Source organism: Nerophis ophidion, linkage group LG14, assembly GCF_033978795.1.
Source record: "Nerophis ophidion isolate RoL-2023_Sa linkage group LG14, RoL_Noph_v1.0, whole genome shotgun sequence".
Taxonomy (NCBI): domain Eukaryota; kingdom Metazoa; phylum Chordata; class Actinopteri; order Syngnathiformes; family Syngnathidae; genus Nerophis; species Nerophis ophidion.
Window position 1 is genome coordinate 33960388 of NC_084624.1, and position 14670 is coordinate 33975057.

General features: G+C 40.5%; 1 protein-coding gene across 3 annotated transcripts in view; it reads right to left on the reverse strand.

The window, feature by feature from the left end:
• Nucleotides 1-14670, reverse strand: part of spidr (scaffold protein involved in DNA repair) — a 71664-nt gene that overhangs the window by 20673 nt on the left and 36321 nt on the right. The window lies entirely within an intron of this gene.

Below are 14670 nucleotides of genomic sequence, written 5' to 3' on the forward strand. Positions count from 1 at the left end.
ATACTAGAGTTAAGTTAGATTATTATGTAATTAAAATTGGAAATCAAAAGAAAAAAAGTATTACATAAATCCAGTGAAATACCTTTTTTAGGTTATAATAATACAATTAAGTTATAATAATATTACAGGAAAAAAGTTATAATATGTTGTGTATGAAACTGTTTTCCCCCCGAGAACAGTGAAACATCCAAGCCGTGATAATAAATGAAATAAGTCATAACAATATATTCTTTCAATATGGTAAATGGGTTGTACTTGTATAGCGCTTTTCTACCTTCAAGGTACTCAAAGCGCTTTGACACTACTTCCACATTTACCCATTCACACACACATTCACACACTGATGGAGGGAGCTGCCATGCAAGGCGCCAACCAGCACCCATCAGGAGCAAGGGTGAAGTGTCTTGCTCAAGACACAACGGACGTGACGAGGTTGGTTCTAGGTGGGATTTGAACCAGTGACCCTCGTGTTGCGCACGGGCACTCTCCCACTGCGCCACGCCGTCCCTATATAATATAAAGAGAAAAAGGTTTCAATACAACAAAAAGCAAGGTGCGATATTATTTACTTAGTTGTTGTTTTTATTTTGTTTTTTTGTTTGTTTCACACAGAGAAAGCCATTACATTGTGTCAATAAATAGGTAGTTTTTTTTATATTACAAGATTGTCCTATGAAAAGTGAGCAAATGTCAAAGAGTTACATGAATATAGTTTCAAGTAAAATTAAGACTTCATTACATTAGGTCAAAATTGCAACCCCGAAAGGGACAAGCGGTAGAAAATAGATGGATGGATCTAGAAAAAACAGTTGCATAGCAGTTGTGGTAATATTTATACAGAACATTTTAGTATGAATCCAGTTGTATTAAGAAAGTCATATTACAAGATTGAGGTATAATTTTACTGAGTTAACAAAGAAATCCCCAAACAAATGCAATTAACACGTTTATTATTGCAGTAAAAAACGGTATAAATTATGTGTTATATACATACACATTTAACAATGTGGAATGGCTCTAATGATACATGTGCATAATAAATGGAACAATTCTATTTTCAACCCTTCAAACCTTTTTCATAAGAACAAAGTAGTTTCGAAATTGCCATATTTTTAGTTGCTGGTTTACTAAATAGCCTACCAATAAAAGGATTATTGTGATACTCCCTAAGTGCAAAATAACTCATAACAATCACCTAAGTGACACACCAATGCAGAGCAAAGATGTCTCTGACACTTAGGAGAGTTTATGCTTGTGGTTGGTTTGACAGGCTGCTGCTGACAGAAAAGAACCTTTGGCTTACAAAAATACAAACTTAAGCGATGTGTATTCATGGGAGCTGAGAGCTGGAAGCACTACAGGCCTCACTATCTCTGCCAGTCAAGTCCAGACACGGCCCTGCACCAGCACGGAGGAGTAAACAGTGGAGGTTAAATCCCCCAGTTAAACGAGCAAGGAGACAGGAGGAGGAAGGAGAAAAACGACTGGGAAAAAGGGAGGAGGGAGGACCGTCAGCGCACACATCATGTATGTGCATGCATGCTTGCAATAAATTCCAGGCAGTGGGAAAGCGCCAAGATTGTTTTCAACCACCGGTTTTTCACTATAAATGTGACTGTTTGTAAACATGAGGTCTATCCGTGTTTGTTTAGAGACATCTAGAAATAGATGTCAAAATAACATTCTTCACATGACTTAGGTGCCGGGAGCCGACGCGCTAACCGAAGTTATTCCTGATTGTTTGCATTAAGTCAGGGCCTAAATACAGATATGGTCCACATTTAAGGAAAAAACACATATGGATTAACTTGTGGCTTTAACAGACCCCACCTGGTCTGATTTAAAAAGAAAAAAAAAATGGCACATAGTGTCACAAACAGAACAGCCGTACCACAAGAGAGAAACATCAGGATCATTTCTAGTAATTCCCAGAAAAGAAAAAAAAGAAAAATATTTTCAGCGCAGCATAACCCAGCTGGAGTGGGCTAATGTCCAAACATGAAAACAATTGAGCAGCTGAAATAAGCAGAGTTTAACTTATTTACTTTGGTGTGTTTTGGTGTTGTCAAGCAATGTAAGCAGAGCACTTCCTTCCTCATACTATATGAAAAAAAAACTTCCATTAGCAGATGTCAGATTGTTCTTCTTTGCTCCCAAACTAGCCAAGTTTGAATCAACAGCACCTCTGCTGGTTGTAGCCGAGTAGTGCACAAAGAGTAAAACATTTTCAAAAATGCACATTGTGGGTACTGTATGCACATTTTGGATAATCAGAAGCCTGAAAAAGCAGCTAGAGCTGACTTTTTTGTGACTATATATGCGGTATACACTTATGTGTACAGAAACAAATCAAAAATTTTGCAAGTTATAAGTCTTGTATCATTCTACCACTGTAAGCAAATCAAATCAGTTCAAATTACCGGTAAGTCAATAACTTAAATACTTGTGTTCTCTTTTCAAATACAGTAACTTTCAAATAAGGCTGTCAAAGTTAACGCGTTAAAAACGTGCTAACTATAATTTCCTTTAACAACACAAATTGTTTTGACATGCGATTAACATACATGCGTGGGAAAATGTAGCCCCGTTCAGTTGCTGTTTAGCCACAAGCGGGGAAAAATATCGATTAGAAATGGACAAAGAAAAGGGTACATTATTGAAAGCCCAATCAAAGCCATGGTAAGTCGTTCTCACGAAAAGACATTACTTTTTTAATCCACAATTGCCGTCAACACTGCAGTAAATGCTGGCACTTTTGCATTCTGAGGGGTGAAGCTTCACTTCTGTGTTCAAAGCCCAATTTAGTGTATCTATAACAAAACATGCAGATTATTATTATTATTATTATTATTATTATTATTATTATTATAAGTGTTTCACTGAAATGGGATAACAGCTTAGCAGAAAGGAAATACATTAGGTTGGAAGTCTATAGTCACTTTTTTATCGGAGACTTTCAAGTCGTCAAAACAAGTCACGACACCTTTTCCTCAAACCAATCATACACTTTTGGCTTCACAATAATAGCTTTACGTGTCACATGCGGTCTAACTATACAAACAAAACAAAAAATGTCTCATACTGCGATCATTCTTTGTAAAATATGTTTTGTAAAGTAATTGGTGATATTTTGACCTAATCGATTGTTAGTACTTCAGTTGAGGAAAATTGACTGGGGAGCAGGCTGAAATAATGTGGAAATTATTTTATAACATGTTCTGGTTCATACGGAATGTTTAGCGGTCTAAATATTACACTTTTAATTAATAGAGAAAGTTAAGACATTGTAATGCAACGATATGAATACCATTAACTTTTACAACACGAAATGTACAGAATATCTGGAAGAAATATCACAGATTATATTTCAAAACATTTTTGACAATCAAAGCATGATCATGACAATCCACATTTTGTGTTTTAATGCGCGAAACTGGTATCTAAACATGGAACTGTAGCTCCTACAACAGGAATACACATTCTGTTTTCCTAAAGAATACAAAATTTGGCAAAACACCAACGAACTGCAGGTAGTTTTATTGTCATTAAGTTTGTTTATGTCCATCTTGTGTTAAGCTGTTTAAAAAAAGCGTAATGTTTAAAAAACATTTCATTAAAACTAACTGTCCAGTCCTGGTATTTAAAAAAACTTGAAAATGATCTGTCGAGGGTATACATATTAATGATGAAAAAATATATAATTTATTTAATTGTGACTAATTTTGAGGTAACTATGAACAAAATGTGATTAATTGCGATTTAATATTTTAATCATTTGTCAGCCTGACTTTAAACACATGTGATTATGTTACACATTTCTCACAACACAAGCCCACAAAGTTCTTCAATTTACCCACCCATACTCATTTTTTTTTTAAATCTTCACTCTGGATGGATGGAGTTTTCAAAAGCCTCAAATTTAAGGCACAAAACCCTAAGTGAGAACAAAAGGCCAACAATTTTAACACTTACTAATATGAACCACACTGTGAACCCACACCAAACAAGAATGACAAACACATTTCTGGAAAACATCCGCACTGTAACACATTATAAACGCAACATAACAATTACCCAGAATGCTATACTTCCATGACTCTTTCAGGCTATATTATAAACCCCGCTAGCACCAAAGCACCAAACCCCCCCCCCCACCCCTTCCGTGCGTCGGTTGAGGTGGGCGGGGGTGTATAATATAGTCAGGATGAGTCATGGATGCAGAGGATTCTGGGTATTTGTTGTGTTGTGTTACTGTGAGGATGTTCTCCCGAAATGTGTTTGACATTCTTGTTTGGTGTGGGTTCACAGTGTGGTGCATATTAGTAAGAGTGTTAAAGTAATTTATATCACAACCTTCAGTGTATTCCGTGTCACCCAGTATGCCTTGCAGTCATGTACGTATATCTGCGGAAGCCACATACACTAGGTTACTGGACTGGCAAGATGTCTGTACATTTTGTAGAAGGCGTTAAAGGCAATGGCTTAATGGCACGCCCTTATTACTGTTATGTAAGTGACCACCAGCGATTATTCGCGAGAATGGTTGCGGCTCTCATTGTCTTCTTTATTTTGCGAAACGCGTCAAAATGTAGAGGGCGCTAAAAGTAAAGCCATCACGGCACGCCCAAACTATTGTTGTCCGAGTGAAAATCGAAGAATGTTGACCCCGGGTGATGTCCGGAAGAGGCTCAGAGAACCGGAATCCCCCCGTAACAATCGGGGGGGTTGACGATTGTGCAGCTGAGCCACATCAGAGTGGCCAAAGAGCCGCATGCGGTTCCGTAACCGCGGGTTGCTGACCCCTGTTATAGATGAATAAAAGTCGCACAAAAAGATAACAAGCCAAACAGTCATTGGGCATGACATCGCACAGGACGTCAGCATAGTGTGTGAGGCACCTTTCGTTAGCTGCTAACTAGTTAGTTGTCACTTTAGCGTAGTATTTAAAGTCAGTGGTCACCAACGTTTTTATGTCCACATTGGTTAGTTTCGGCCATGAGTAGGCTTGCCAACCGTTCCTTTAACAAATTGAAAACAAAAATTCTGTGGTCTTTGTCCCATATCTTTATTACCATGAGAATAAAAAAAAATGTCTGTAAAATACCAATAGACTCCAATGGCTTTCCAACAGTTTGCCAAACGCTAAATCAATCGACGCCAGCATATCTGATCACTTACTTATCCAAACCTTTGCATTTTGATGGTTTTGCATCTGTTTATTCTTTTTGCCTTGGCTGTCACTCTGCCACAACTTGGCAGAAGCTGGCTAGTTATCTACCAAGCTTCCAAAATGTGACTTTTTTACCGCTGTGACTAAATTAGTGGTATTGCTAGCTGACTTTTTTTTTTTTTTTAGAAGTGCTCTCTTGTTGCGATTAAAATACTTACGCTAAGTCCTCAAAACACTAGTTGTGTAGCTAAGTTGTTAAACATTACCATGTGTTCAGCTTTGTGTCAGTGACTCCAGGGGCCTCTGTGTATGATACATATGACTGCTGCACAATTCGTTAAGGTTATATGATGTGGACAGTTTGACTCTAGAACAGATATTCAATCATTTATTATGGGGATTTAAAGACGTTTTTTTCTAAATGCAATCACCGGAAGTTGACCGGCGCTACTAACTGGCTTCTGTTTACAAAGTAATTATTAAAGCTTTCAACTACTTCCTTTATGTTGTCATTATGTTTATTTCCATCTAAGAAGTATTGGGGGTAATCCCTCTTAGTGCCATATTTAATAATGATATTGAAGAAAGAAATATATTTTGGAAAACATGACAGAGTAGCTGACTTGGTGAAGCAGTTTGGGCATTGTTATAAATTTGTAATATCCTGACGCAGGAATTGTCAAAAAAGGCTGTAACAGCACCCAAGGGCGTTAAAATATGAACTACGGACATTTCCATGAAAATGGAAAATATGCTAATGGTGTTTGACTGTGAAAGACATCACAGGATATACTGTAGAAGTCATTATCTAAACGTTTTTTTTAATTAAAATGCATTCTACATGTTAAAATTTTAGTATATTTGAGTGTCTATCACAGATGTATGGAATTTTAACTAATTTCAAAGTAGAACATTGATTTGACATACTGTACATACCAGAGCCAACACAAAGACAACAAGGCATCAAAGTATATGTGTTAGAGTGGAAATTGGCTTAATCATCAAGTACTCATCTTTAATGATCAATTAATTAATCATTATGCCCATCCCTAAGTTTATTATTATCCATCCACTATGCAATGTTGTGACATTTTTACTTTTGTGCTATTAGTGCAGGGCTCCATCTGTCAATTTTCTATCGCTTGTGCCTCTCGGGGTCATGGGGTACACTCTGGCAAAGTCGCCACTTCATCGCAGGGCCAACACAGATAGACAGAAAACATTCACACTCGCATTCGCACAATAGGGCCAATTTAATTGCAATCAACCTATCGCTAGGTGCATGTCTTTGGAGGGGAGAGGAAGTCGGAGTACCCGGAGGAAACCTACGCAGTCATAGCGAGAACATGCAAACTCCACACAGAAAGACCTCAAGCCCGGGCATCGAACCCAAGACTCTCGTATTGTGAGGCACAGACACTAATCCCTCAAACTAAATTGTTAGAAGGGGCACATTTCGAGAAAAATAAGGATTGAGGCCGGACTTCTCCCTGTACAGATATTTTGAGAACCAGCATCTTCTGCAGTGGACATTTGTGTTTGGTCTATTTATTTTGTCAGACTTACACATTTCAGAAAAACTGCAATGTGTTTTTAGGAATCTGCTGCAAAAATTTTAGATTTGTAAGATAACTGCAAGACTTGAACTGAACTCAAGGGCCTGTTTGCTGTCTGTCAAACTCAAAACCCAACTTCAAAACCTTACCAAGACGGCTGGTAAAATAATTGTCATGCAGCCTCCTTGTTCCTTTTCAAAAAATATTCGGCAAGACCATGAAGAAGCAGGGTCTTAAAATGACCCGTGACCCACACCACATACTTCATAGTGAAATTGTGTTAATGCCAAATGGTAAATGGTACAGAATAGCAACATACAAACTCAACAGGTATAGATTTTCCTTTGTCCCACTGGCAATCAAAGCACTTAACAACAGACAACTACTATAATAACCAGATGCCATAATAAGTAGTGTAATATTGGGATAGTGCAATACGGGGGGGAGAGTGATGTGTGATCTCAAAACTGATATACCTGCGCACTGTTCACTGTCGTCACTGTATTGTCAGATGAACTGTATATATTTATGTATGTAATGCATGTATGTAAAACGCTGTGTCTTGATGTCCAAGACAAATTTCTCCTCAGAGACATTTGGGAGCACTCAAGGGAGTACTGGAAAGTGCTCCCCCGGGTGATTCCCTTGTCCTCCTGGGGGACTTCAACGCTCACGTTGGCAACGACAGTGAAACCTGGAGAGGCGTGATTGGGAAGAATGGCCGCCCGGATCTGAACCCGAGTGGTGTTTTGTTATTGGACTTTTGTGCTCGTCACAGTTTGTCCATAACAAACACCATGTTCAAACATAAGGGTGTCCATATGTGCACTTGGCACCAGGACACCCTAGGCCGCAGTTCCATGATCGACTTTGTAGTTGTGTCATCGGATTTGCGGCCTTATGTTTTGGACACTCGGGTGAAGAGAGGGGCGGAGCTTTCTACCGATCACCACATGGTGGTGAGTTGGCTGCGACGGTGGGGGAAAATGCCGGACGGACCTGGGAGGCCCAAACGCATTGTAAGGGTCTGCTGGGAACGTCTGGCAGTCTCCTGTCAGAGAAAGTTTCAATTCCCACCTCCGGAAGAACTTTGAACATGTCACGAGGGAGGTGCTGGACATTGAGTCCGAGTGGACCATGTTCCGCACCTCTATTGTCGAGGCGACTGATCGGAGCTGTGGCCGCAAGGTAGTTGGTGCTTGTCGGGGCGGCAATCCTAAAACCCCTTGGTGGACACCAGCGGTGAGGGATGCCGTCAAGCTGAAGAAGGAGTCCTATCGGGTCCTTTTGGCTCATAGGACTCCGGAGGCAGTGGACAGGTACCGACAGGCCAAGCGGTGTGCAGCTTCAGCGGTCCCGGAGGCAAAAACTCGGACATGGGAGGAGTTCGGGGAAGCCATGGAAAACGACTTCCGAACGGCTTCGAAGCGATTCTGGACCACCGTCCGCCGCCTCAGGAAGGGGAAGTAGTGCACTATCAACACCGTGTATGGTGCGGATGGTGTTCTGCTGACCTCAACTGCGGATGTTGTGGATAGGTGGAAGGAATACTTCGAAGACCTCCTCAATCCCACCAACACGTCTTCCTATGAGGAAGCAGTGCCTGGGGAATCTGTGGTGGACTCTCTTATTTCTGGGCCTGAGGTCGCTGAGGTAGTTAAAAAGCTCCATGGTGGCAAGGCCTCAGGGGTGGATGAGGCCCGCCCAGAGTTCCTTAAGGCTCTGGATGCTGTGGGGCTGTCTTGGTTGACAAGACACTGCAGCATCGCGTGGACATCGGGGGCAGTACCTCTGAATTGGTAGACCGGGGTGGTGGTTCCTCTCTTTAAGAAGGGGGACCGGAGGGTGTGTTCCAACTATCGTGGGATCACACTCCTCAGCCTTACCGGTAAGGTTTATTCAAGTGTACTGGAAAGGAGGCTACGCCGGATAGTCGAACCTCGGATTCAGGAGGAACAGTGTGGTTTTCGTCCTGGTCGTGGAACTGTGGACCAGCTCTATACTCTCGGCAGGGTTCTTGAGGATGCATGGGAGTTTGCCCAACCAGTCTACATGTGCTTTGTGGACTTGAATATGAGTTGAAAATGATTTGCAAATCAGTGTCCCTCGGGAAGTCCTGTGGGGAGTGCTCAGAGAGTATGGGGTATCGGACTGTCTTATTGTGGCGGTCCGCCCCCTGTACGATCAGTGCCAGAGCTTGGTCCGCATTGCCGGCAGTAAGTCGAACACATTTCCAGTGAGGGTTGGACTCCGCCAAGGCTGTCCTTTGTCACCGATTCTGTTCATAACTTTTATGGACAGAATTTCTAGGCGCAGTCAAGGCATTGAGGGGTTCCGGTTTGGTGACCGCAGGATTAGGTCTCTGCTTTTTGCAGATGATGTGGTCCTGATGGCTTCATCCGACCGGGATCGGTTCGCAGCCGAGTGTGAAGCGACCTTAATGAGAATCAGCACCTCCAAGTCCGAGTCCATGGTTCTCGCCCGGAAAAGGGTGGAATACCATTTCCTGGTTGGGGAGGAGACCCTGCCCCAAGTGGAGGAGTTCAAGTACCTAGGAGTCTTGTTCACAAGTGGGGGAAGAGTGGATCGTGAGATCGACAGGCGGATCGGTGCGGCGTCTTCAGTAATGCGGACGTTGTAACGATCCGTTGTGGTGAAGAAGGAGCTGAGTCGGAAGGCGAAGCTCTCAATTTACCCGTCGATCTACGTTCCCATCCTCACCTATGGTCATGAGCTTTGGGTCATGACCAAAAGGATAAGATCACGGGTACAAGCGGCCGAAATGAGTTTCCTCCGCCGTGTGGCAGGGCTCTCCCTTAGAGATAGGGTGAGAAGCTCGGCCATCCGGGAGGAACTCAAAGTAAACCCGCTGCTCCTCCACATCGAGAGGAGCCAGATGAGGTGGTTCGGGCATCTGGTCATGATGCCACCCGAACGCCTCCCTAGGGAGGTGTTTAGGGCACGTCCAACCGGTAGAAGGCCAAGGGGAAGACCCAGGACACGTTGGGAAGACTATGTCTCTCGGCTGGCCTGGGAACGCCTCGGGATCCCCCGGGAAGAGCTGGACGAAGTGGCTGGGGAGAGGGAAGTCTGGGTTTCCCTGCTTAGGCTGTTGCCCCCGCGACCCGACCTCGGATAAGCGGGAGAAGATGGATGGATGGACAATAAAGCTAATTATTATTATTATTCTCGGGCCGGATTTGATCTGCAGGCTGCCAGTTCAATAGCTTTGTATTAGGTTATGCTATTATTTATTATACATATGGTATTTTTAATTACTACACAAAGTCCCTTATTTTGATTTTATCATTTATTTACTGTATTCAAAATTTTTAATCATCTATCCAATTCCATGATATAACTAGCTAGCTAAAAAAAACTATTGTAATATCAAACACTTATCCTTTCTCTAGTACAAAAAAATGGTATTGCAAATATGTTAAAAAGTGTAAGTGTAAAAACATGTGATGTACTGCAATGTAAATTGCTGTGCATGTTGAAAATAAAGTAAATCATTAACAATATCTTAGTTCAGGAATAGAAACTGCATATCAAAAATAGACACATTTAAGTTATTGTTTCCTAAAATGACTATAATTTTAAAATAGTACACTGTATAAAAAGCAAATATGTTCAATTACAAAAATGTTTTTTTTATCAGTATTCAATTGCTGGAGCCAGATGTGCTAAAACAAACAAGTTCATCTTGTTGTAGCTTGTTTAAACATGAGCAAAAAAAAAAAAAGGTGAAATATCTGCTCTGATCTAACACTTGACAGATAACAAATAGGGTCGTTGGACTTGACATAAACAATCGTTCTCCTTTTGGTGGTTCTCAGTCCAACTTCCTCAAATGTAAGAAGCCTCAGTCCTAAAAAGCTGGTGGGCTCCAGTCGCATGCTGTTTTGAGGAAATTGTTGTTGTGAGCAACCGCAGGATTCTAAGCAGCACAAGTTTTCTTCCAGGAACTACGATCTACTCACTCTGTGCAAGCGCGTGCACATATAGTCACACTGTGTTCGCACCCCGAGCACATGCACATTACTTGGCAACGCGCTGAGAAAGTGACCCATGCATGGAGAACACAGCAGAGAGGCCTCATTGGTGCAGGGGGCGGACAGGCGGGATTCCTTTATATGTGTTGTCCACCAATCAGTGCGGGAAGGGCGATAAACATGGCTGAAACAGGATCCTTGCAGCACATTGTGTTCCTTCGCCACTGCGGAAAAAAGAACTAGACACTTCTCACTTCCTGCAAACACTTAATCTTATTTATTCTATTCCAAATTTACAGGAATCTTCTTCAGGGTTAAATATCCCCCTTCACTGAGTGCGTGAACAACAAAAGTAAAAAAACAAAACACTGCGACTCATTAAAGACTGGGGACTCAAAATGAGCGGCACAAAGTGTCCATATCATCACACAGAACAGACCACCATGGTGCAAATAAAATTACTTCTTTTTTTTTACCGGAGTATCTTGGAAAAGTACTATGAGCAGTGCATGAACGCAGCATTGGTAAAAACCTTTTTTAATTAAATTTTAGTGCCAGGAGAACAATACAAATGACTGGGAGGAAGTAAGTAGTGTGGCTTCCTGGCAAATATGTAACAATGAACAGACAGGAAAACAGTCTGACGTCCTTGTTATCCTCGTGAACCTGTGCCCCACCTCCATCCCGTAACTACTAACTAAACCTGTTTACTCTGGTTGAGTTAAGAGGAGGAGAGGGAGCGCTTCCTGTGGGCGGGGTTTGTTTACCAGCCACAGAGGCAGCATGGCAGGAGCTGGTGTCAAATTACAACCACAGCTTAAGCTAGTCAGCTGACCTGGCGTCCTCCTACTCCTCATTGCCTTTTCCCATTATGACAAAACCAATGCCTTTATTTTATTACTCAGCATAGGACAAAAACAACACGCCCGAGGAGGGCCAGGCAACTAAAGGTCAAATCGGATAGCTTGACTTCAAACAAGACATTCTTTGATTCATTAACCACAACGAGACCACGCCAATGAATTTGGATGAGATTACAATGTCAATAAAGGTTTTACAGAGCCTTTCTTTTTCAATTCCATCCATCCATTTCTGTACCACCTAACCTGTTCAGGGTCCCAGCTGTCTATAGGGCAAGCGATGGGCTACATCTGGATGGATCAGAGAATGCATTTAAAAGCTGTTATGTAAATCAGTACATTCCAGGAGAACACACTTTGTACTAATTGAGTTAATGAATCACTGACTTAAGTGGGTTGGCTTTGTAGGGACCAGAGGACAAAAGGTTCAAACCATGCAGAAGAAGAACACTAGGCGTCTTCTTCACGAGTCGAGGTGCCCTGGCTTAAACTCTCCAAACTGCTAAGGGGCATGACGCCGTTGCTCAGTACCTTCCCACCTTCTGACTGTGCATGGGAATTTAACCTCGGGGGGTTAATAAATTATAATATTGTGCATGCTTAAAAAGTGAGTCAAATCGACAACTCCAATGTCATTCAACATGCGCTCTCTTGCAATGGTAACAAAAACCTAATAGCTCTCTCTTTGGACCCTCCACAAAGCATTGGGAGGATTTTTTTAACATGGCGTTCTTCCCTAAGCTTTCCTCAATAAGGGGCCGTTTATACACATCGTAAACTGAAAATGGATTTAAAAAATACAAAGTTTGGCATTTGTTTTACGGGACTAAAATGTTTAATGCCAGTGGGAGACCTTGTGGTCATCTATGGTAATGATATACTAATTATATAACGGTATTTTATTTGGTATGTAAATGACAATACAACAAAGCCTGTAAAAATGTTTAAAATTGTGATATTTAAAATTATTAGAATTATAAAAATTTTGATTACAATTTTAATCAGGTAAAAACAGGATGGTGTAACAATATAAATTACATATTTTGATTATTTCCTACTATTGGCTCTGATATAAATCCTTGGGGTTTTGCCCTTGAAGTCCTACAGTGTTTGGAGACTTACTTATTGAGTTTATAATAAAATAAACAACAAAACATATTTTGTGATAATAAAAATATTGATCTAATTACTGTAACACCAACCATATATTGACACTATATTTGTTATTGTTACTGTCGATATTTGTATCGATCAGTCCACCGCTGATTACATTCAAGAGCTTTAGCTTAGCGGTTAGCATAGGTTACTGTATCCTCCCACAGTGTGGAGTGTAGCAAATTTAGCTATTCCTCATCCTCCAGTGCTAATGTAATTTGTAAGAAACAGTTATTTTTCCGCAATGGATTGCGGACTTAAGAGCAGCTAAGCAAACTTGCTAGCAATAACGCTAAAGTGAGCTGAGGACGGTTGTTGCAATCAAATTTGCAAGACACAGATAGAAAGCGTCATCAACGTGCATTTTCGCGATTGGCTAAATTTATATAAAAAGTTTGGGGATTCTGGTCTATATGGTGCAATTCTATCTACAACTAGGAATGTAACAATGAACAGTATAATGGTAAACCACGGTAAATTTCCACAGTTAGTATTACCATTCTAAATTATGATTATCGTTAAATCGTGATTGAGAACAATTTGATAAATTAACGAACCGGTGATACGGCTCATTTATTGTAGAAGCATGTTAGTGCTAGACATTAACGTCTTTTCCCATTAGAAACGCCATACCCCAATCAAAACTTGTACAAACACGTTACTGTCTGACCAACTGAAATATTAAATTGTGCACATTAAACATACAGATTGTGTTTTCTTAGAGCAGATGTGTCAAACTCATTTTAGCTCAGGGGGCGCATGGAGGAAAATCTGCGAACAAGCAGGCCGGACTATTAAAATCATGGCATTAAAACAAACAAATAAAGACAACTAAAGATTGCTTTCTTTTTCTTATTTTAGCCTAAAATAGAACAAACACATTCTGAAAATATTACAATAAAAATATGGGAAAAAATACCGGCAGCGGAAAAGTTTAGATCCATGAAAGAGAAAAGAAAGTGAATGTTTATAACTGAATACATTTACATATGCATAAAAATTAGTTTTTTTTTGTATTATTTTTTTTAATGAATGCAGTTAACGTTTGACAACCTTTGTCCAAAACACAATATAGAATGTGAGATCTAACAGGATAATGCATACATTTATCATGTTTTCAAAACGGTTACAAAAAAGTGGGACCCCAAAGATTTACTGTGGGACCCCATTATCATGACTTGATGGGGTACCTGGGACCCCATTTTGAAAATACCTTACCATGAATTGATTAACGTGGACCCCGACTTAAACAAGTTGAAAAACTTATTCGGGTGTTACCATTTAGTTGGAATATGTACTGAACTGTGCAATCTACTAATAAAAGTATCAATCAATAAAAAAAACTAGCGCCAACACTGATGAAGTACAAAACAGCAGTTTATTCAATTGAATATAAGTTGAAAATGATTTGCAAATCAGTGTATTCCGTTTTTATTTACGATTTACACACCGTCCAACTTCAGTGGTTTTGGGTTTTGTATATTGGGTGAAGCTAGTGTTTGTGTTTTATTTCATGTTAAGGGGGCCCCAAAAATGTTTAGAAACGTAATTAGGAGGTCATAAACAGCCTTTTCATGCTCTAACGATGAACATATTTGGTTTAGTAATAATATTCCTACTTCGCAGGAGATTCTTATATCGCGGTCATGTCCAGTTGCAATTACTATGATAAAAAAGGGACGACTGTACATCCATGTGATAAAAAAAGGACACCCGATGTTAATTTGGTTTAAAAATTAAAGCAACTCAAGGAATAATCTGAAGATCTTTTTCAATCTGAGGCTGTTGGGCACTTTATTGTCATTGCTAATTGTTTTGAGAATATTACAGGCACACACAAAAAACAGTTACAGACCTGTTCCATCCAGTGCGGTTGAAACAAGTGGGCAACAATTCAACTGTGACTTGCTGGTGCATGAGATTCCAAAACATCG